Here is a 7,644-nt window from a genome sequence, read left to right on the forward strand (position 1 = left end):
AAAAAAAAAAAAAAAAAAAAAAAAAAAAAAAAAAAAAAAAAAAAAAAAAAAAAACTCTCCCAAGTAGCTGCCACGGGGTGACAGCCGAGCTTTTTTCAAATGAGTGCCTCTTCCCCTCAGGTGTTCTGCATGGGCATTCTGGCCAAGCTTGAGGATGCGAGGGACGAGCGTCTGGACAAGATTATGACAATGCTGCAGTGTTGACTCTGGGGTTTCCTCATGAGAGTCAATTCAAGTAGACACTGGAATGAAGGTAACACTCAAACACCAACAGGGAAGGACCACTGAAGCCACACACATGCTGCACACATGCACACACGCACACACATGCTGCATGCACACACGCTGCATGCACAGTGGTCAGCTCCATTAGGTGTGGTGAGATGAGGGGTGGACGGCGATGTCTTTGCTAGCCCAAAGAGTCCTATTTGGGGCTGTGTTAGTCTCCTGGGGCTATTGTAACAAAGTTCCACACACTGGGTGGCTTAAAACAGGAGTTTATTTTCTCACAGTTCTGGAGGCCAGAAGTCCGAATTCAAGGGGTTGACAGGGCTCCCTCCAAAGCTTCTAGGGGAGAATCCTTTCTTGCCTCTTCTAGTCCTAGTAGCCTCAGGTACCCTTTGGCTTGTAGCAGCATCATTCCAGTCTCTGCCTCCATCTCTGCATGGCCTTCTCCTGTGTGTCTGTGTCCTCACTTCATCTTCCCTCTTTTTATAAGGCCATTAGTCATATTGGATTAAAGGCCCACCCTACTCCAGTATGACCTTATCTTAACTAATTACATTTGCTAAGACACTATTTCCAAAAAAGGCCACATCCACAAGTATTGGGGGTTGGACTTCAGCACATCTTTTGGGGGAACATAATTCAGTCCCAAACAGGGACCAACTGATATGAACCCTTCTCTTTACAGTTTCACAGCCTTCCCCTTACTTGATCCAAATGATGAGATGCTGACACGGGTGTGGTAGGGCTAGCACCCCCATATACAGATGTAGAAATTGAGGTCAGAGGGGTTAAGGAACTGGTCCAGGTTCATGTGGAGTCAGCATTAGAACCCAGGAATTCTCACTCCCAATCTCTGCCTTCAGAATCCTGTTTTTCATCTATCTCCTTAACATACTAATTAAAAAATTGCTGGGTTCATCCCAGCTGACCCGTGGTCAACTCTGGCACTTTGTGGTCATAGCATTAGTAATGAATTCCTGTTACCAACCAGCAGGCTCTCCATGACCCCCGACTGAAGGCAGGGACACCAGATAAGGGCTGAGGAGAGGGATGTCGGCCTGATCCAGGCCAGGGCCTTCATGCACAGTAAATGATGACAGTCAAATGAAGCTGCAGGGGACAAGAAGGGGGCCAATTCCAAAGACTCTGTAGATACAAGGAATTTAGAGTTTAGGGGGATTTCTAGGAAGGGAGAGAAAGGAGGTAAAGTGCAGGAGTCGTCTATCTCAGCCTCTGGGAGGAACCTGGTTCTATCAGTCTCTATCTCAGCTCCCTTAATGTGCTGCTGGGCTCTGATCCCAGCCTAAGCCCAGCTGTCCCAGACCACAGGGGCAATCCTGGGTCTTGAGAAAGCACTTCTGTGTCTGGACAAAGTAGATCTGTTGACTTCTATCCCCTTCCCACCCCGTTCCCCTGACTCCTTCCCCAGGGAGACCTGACACCTTCATATCAACCCATGCAACCCTGGGTTCTTTTTGCAGAATAAGCCTGAAAGTCATTCAGTGGAATGCACGCAAGTTCCTCCAGCTATGTTTCTGGGGCTGGTGGAAGCTCTACAACAAGATGAGGGCTGAGGGGTCAGGCCAGCTGAAACTGCTGATGCCTGTGGGCTGGGGGAGACCTCTGTCCTCAACAGAGGTGCCCCTTGCAGGTGAGAGGCCATAGGAGGCTGCAGAAACAGCCTGAAAATGAGGGCGCCTTGGAGATGAAGGAGTCTATCCTCCTTACAGACAGGAGCTAATTCCTGCCTAAGAAAAACTATGGTGTGTCTTCCCACCTTCCATTTCATCCCTCAAAATAAAATCCACTTAGGATGGATGGAGCCACATCCCCACCCCCTGCCAAAAAAAAGTGGGCTTGGCTATTGACCCCTTGCTGTGGGCACATTGAAGCATTCTCCTCTGTTGAATCCTTGACAACAGAGTTGGAGGGACCTCAAGAAATGATGGGGAAGAAAGGGAAGGGATCTCATTTCCCAGGTTCTTCCGAGACAGTATGGAGGGCAGTGAGTCAGCCAGCAGGTGGAGCTACAGACACCCCAGCAGCCAGGCCACTCTCAACCAACACAGGAGGCCATGAGCCACCCCACTGCACATGGGTGGAATCATGCCCACCGTGGGGCTACCACTAAGAGGAAGTGAGCCACTGGGAACCAGAGGAGGCAGGCCAGACATAGAGCAGCTGCATTTAAGAGGCAGGAGGACAGTGTTGTTCGGGACAGCTATGCAAGGGGTAGCCACAGGCTTCGAGTCATCTCCGGTGGCCCTGAGCTCTCCATAGCTCATGAAGAAACTTCTCTCTGCTCTCTGTAGGAAAGAACTTCCTAACAATGGGCACTTACTACAAATTGAGAGAGAGGAATAGTAAATTCTGCATCTCCAAAGGTATCCACACACAGGCCAGCCCCCTGGAGGGCCTGAGCCCCCTGGAGGGCAGTCCTCGCTGGCACTGCCTGGCTTTCCCTACCTGTTCTACGACCCCTTGCTGTACACCAACTCACTCTTTTATTCTGAAAAATTTATTTTAAAAGGAAACTTTGTATCCTTACCTGCTTTAGTCTCACCATAAACAAATGTTATCCACAAAATTGTGGATTTGATGAGTTCTTTTTCATTTCATTAATTACCCATGAAAGTAACTATGTAACAACTCAAATCAAAGGGTTTCTATGGGAAACCCTGAATGCGCCTTGCCTGCCCTTTTTGTATACGCATTACGCTTTGGGGAGTGCCAGACTAACAGCGTTTAAGATTCCTTCTGAGCAGGACATTATGGCAATAGATGATGAGGAGGCAGAGGCTGGGAACTTCCCTGCTCTGTACTAATTAAGCATGACAGAGCAAAGTCCTATTCTAATTAGCTAAAAAAAAAAAAAAAAACTCTCCCAAGTAGCTGCCACGGGGTGACAGCCGAGCTTTTTTCAAATGAGTGCCTCTTCCCCTCAGGTGTTCTGCATGGGCATTCTGGCCAAGCTTGAGGATGCGAGGGACGAGCGTCTGGACAAGATTATGACAATGCTGCAGTGTTGACTCTGGGGTTTCCTCATGAGAGTCAATTCAAGTAGACACTGGAATGAAGGTAACACTCAAACACCAACAGGGAAGGACCACTGAAGCCACACACATGCTGCACACATGCACACACGCACACACATGCTGCATGCACACACGCTGCATGCACAGTGGTCAGCTCCATTAGGTGTGGTGAGATGAGGGGTGGACGGCGATGTCTTTGCTAGCCCAAAGAGTCCTATTTGGGGCTGTGTTAGTCTCCTGGGGCTATTGTAACAAAGTTCCACACACTGGGTGGCTTAAAACAGGAGTTTATTTTCTCACAGTTCTGGAGGCCAGAAGTCCGAATTCAAGGGGTTGACAGGGCTCCCTCCAAAGCTTCTAGGGGAGAATCCTTTCTTGCCTCTTCTAGTCCTAGTAGCCTCAGGTACCCTTTGGCTTGTAGCAGCATCATTCCAGTCTCTGCCTCCATCTCTGCATGGCCTTCTCCTGTGTGTCTGTGTCCTCACTTCATCTTCCCTCTTTTTATAAGGCCATTAGTCATATTGGATTAAAGGCCCACCCTACTCCAGTATGACCTTATCTTAACTAATTACATTTGCTAAGACACTATTTCCAAAAAAGGCCACATCCACAAGTATTGGGGGTTGGACTTCAGCACATCTTTTGGGGGAACATAATTCAGTCCCAAACAGGGACCAACTGATATGAACCCTTCTCTTTACAGTTTCACAGCCTTCCCCTTACTTGATCCAAATGATGAGATGCTGACAGGGGTGTGGTAGGGCTAGCACCCCCATATACAGATGTAGAAATTGAGGTCAGAGGGGTTAAGGAACTGGTCCAGGTTCATGTGGAGTCAGCATTAGAACCCAGGAATTCTCACTCCCAATCTCTGCCTTCAGAATCCTGTTTTTCATCTATCTCCTTAACATACTAATTAAAAAATTGCTGGGTTCATCCCAGCTGACCCGTGGTCAACTCTGGCACTTTGTGGTCATAGCATTAGTAATGAATTCCTGTTACCAACCAGCAGGCTCTCCATGACCCCCGACTGAAGGCAGGGACACCAGATAAGGGCTGAGGAGAGGGATGTCGGCCTGATCCAGGCCAGGGCCTTCATGCACAGTAAATGATGACAGTCAAATGAAGCTGCAGGGGACAAGAAGGGGGCCAATTCCAAAGACTCTGTAGATACAAGGAATTTAGAGTTTAGGGGGATTTCTAGGAAGGGAGAGAAAGGAGGTAAAGTGCAGGAGTCGTCTATCTCAGCCTCTGGGAGGAACCTGGTTCTATCAGTCTCTATCTCAGCTCCCTTAATGTGCTGCTGGGCTCTGATCCCAGCCTAAGCCCAGCTGTCCCAGACCACAGGGGCAATCCTGGGTCTTGAGAAAGCACTTCTGTGTCTGGACAAAGTAGATCTGTTGACTTCTATCCCCTTCCCACCCCGTTCCCCTGACTCCTTCCCCAGGGAGACCTGACACCTTCATATCAACCCATGCAACCCTGGGTTCTTTTTGCAGAATAAGCCTGAAAGTCATTCAGTGGAATGCACGCAAGTTCCTCCAGCTATGTTTCTGGGGCTGGTGGAAGCTCTACAACAAGATGAGGGCTGAGGGGTCAGGCCAGCTGAAACTGCTGATGCCTGTGGGCTGGGGGAGACCTCTGTCCTCAACAGAGGTGCCCCTTGCAGGTGAGAGGCCATAGGAGGCTGCAGAAACAGCCTGAAAATGAGGGCGCCTTGGAGATGAAGGAGTCTATCCTCCTTACAGACAGGAGCTAATTCCTGCCTAAGAAAAACTATGGTGTGTCTTCCCACCTTCCATTTCATCCCTCAAAATAAAATCCACTTAGGATGGATGGAGCCACATCCCCACCCCCTGCCAAAAAAAAGTGGGCTTGGCTATTGACCCCTTGCTGTGGGCACATTGAAGCATTCTCCTCTGTTGAATCCTTGACAACAGAGTTGGAGGGACCTCAAGAAATGATGGGGAAGAAAGGGAAGGGATCTCATTTCCCAGGTTCTTCCGAGACAGTATGGAGGGCAGTGTGAGTCAGCCAGCAGGTGGAGCTACAGACACCCCAGCAGCCAGGCCACTCTCAACCAACACAGGAGGCCATGAGCCACCCCACTGCACATGGGTGGAATCATGCCCACCGTGGGGCTACCACTAAGAGGAAGTGAGCCACTGGGAACCAGAGGAGGCAGGCCTCTGCAGCTGCATTTAAGAGGCAGGAGGACAGTGTTGTTTGGGACAGCTATGCAAGGGGTAGAGCAGCTGCATTTAAGAGGCAGGAGGACAGTGTTGTTTGGGACAGCTATGCAAGGGGTAGCCACAGGCTTCGAGTCATCTCCGGTGGCCCTGAGCTCTCCATAGCTCATGAAGAAACTTCTCTCTGCTCTCTGTAGGAAAGAACTTCCTAACAATGGGCACTTACTACAAATTGAGAGAGAGGAATAGTAAATTCTGCATCTCCAAAGGTATCCACACACAGGCCAGCCCCCTGGAGGGCCTGAGCCCCCTGGAGGGCAGTCCTCGCTGGCACTGCCTGGCTTTCCCTACCTGTTCTACGACCCCTTGCTGTACACCAACTCACTCTTTTATTCTGAAAAATTTATTTTAAAAGGAAACTTTGTATCCTTACCTGCTTTAGTCTCACCATAAACAAATGTTATCCACAAAATTGTGGATTTGATGAGTTCTTTTTCATTTCATTAATTACCCATGAAAGTAACTATGTAACAACTCAAATCAAAGGGTTTCTATGGGAAACCCTGAATGCGCCTTGCCTGCCCTTTTTGTATACGCATTACGCTTTGGGGAGTGCCAGACTAACAGCGTTTAAGATTCCTTCTGAGCAGGACATTATGGCAATAGATGATGAGGAGGCAGAGGCTGGGAACTTCCCTGCTCTGTACTAATTAAGCATGACAGAGCAAAGTCCTATTCTAATTAGCTAAAAAAAAAAAAAAACAAAAAACCTTCATTCTGAGTATTTTAACTAAGCTCTAATTTTACTTAACTAAGCTGGATAGGATGGATCAATAAAAGAAAACACACTTGTAGTAGGTTTCCACTGAATTAAAGTGTTACACAGTTGCAAGTTGTGGTGCCTATTACCTCTTTGTGCAAACTGCCACTGTGACATCCCAGGTCCCCATGGCCAGGCTGTCAATGTATGAGGTTATCTGTTATCTTCCAAGAGAAGAGATTCCACAATACCCATTTCCGCAGTGTTTGCTCTCCTGGGAAATGCATCCACTGACCCAGGAAATATCTCCAGAGCATGTTCCACCAGCCCTGCTCAGTGCTGTAGGGATTCAGAGAGGGCAGGAGGAAGATCTCCGAGGGGCTTGCAGACCAGCAGGGCAGAGGAATACGATTGATAGGAACCGATGAGCCCTGGGAGTCTGATGCAGGTGAGAAATGCCAGATGCATCAGCAGGTCCAGATAGATGCTGTGGGTGCAGAACAGGAGCCACTGCTCCCAGTTGAATAGCAAAGAAGGCTCAGCTCTATAGTCATGGGAGCACCAGGGACACAGGCCAGAGGCAGGAAGTACCAGCTGAACCAGTGCAGGGGGTGAGCAGGGGCTACATCGTGGAAGGCCAAGTTGAGAGTTGAGACTGCGTGTTGGCAAGAAGATGAAAGAAGTGAGAGAGAGAATCAGAGAGAGAGACAGATTGACAGACAGAAAGATAGAAACAGAGAGAGTCACAGAGAGCATGAGAGAGAGACAGACAGAAAGAAAGAAAGAGTCACAGAGAGGGAAGAATCAGTAAGGAAGAAAGGGAAGGGATCCCAAAGCTGTGCATTTCTCTGGGCACCTGGTGTATACACAACATACAGAACAGGTGCAAGCACGGGGGGCCCCTAGATGCTGGGCAACACCACACTTCGTGTCTCCTGGGATTAAAGAGCTTCCTAAGAATTGGCCGTAAGCGAGGATGGGCCTTCTTTGTTGAGGCTAGGGATGCTTTATGGCAAGGAGCTCAGCCTGACAGTATCTGTGGAGAGGCACTGCACCTGCAGAGCTGCTTTCCACCACAGTGGTGATGTGAGGTCAAGTGTGAGGCAGAGACCCCCCATCCCACACCTAGCCCCCTGGCAAAGCCCACCCTCCTAACACTCTTTGGTGTTGCTCATCACCCAAGTCAAGCCACTCCTGAATGTGGATTGGCAAGAGGAAGAAGTGAAGGCCAAGGAGGAGGAGCTGAGGAGTGACATGGCCAAGACACAGGAGCTGGCAAACAAGGTCAAGGATCTGGAGAATATGGCTGCACTCAGCCAGGAGAATGATCTCACCATCCAGCTGCAGGCCGCATGTCGGGTTCTCGGGGGGGGGGGGGCGGGGGGGCCTTGGCAACTGCCCAGTCCCCCAGGGTAGCCTCAGCCATACCCAG

General features: G+C 49.3%; 1 pseudogene; it reads left to right on the plus strand.

The window, feature by feature from the left end:
* Positions 1–7,644, plus strand: part of LOC103599240 — a 37,632-nt pseudogene that overhangs the window by 22,998 nt on the left and 6,990 nt on the right.

The sequence above is a fragment of the Galeopterus variegatus genome, unplaced genomic scaffold (genome assembly GCF_000696425.1).
Source record: "Galeopterus variegatus unplaced genomic scaffold, G_variegatus-3.0.2 Scaffold2891, whole genome shotgun sequence".
Taxonomy (NCBI): Eukaryota; Metazoa; Chordata; class Mammalia; order Dermoptera; family Cynocephalidae; genus Galeopterus; species Galeopterus variegatus.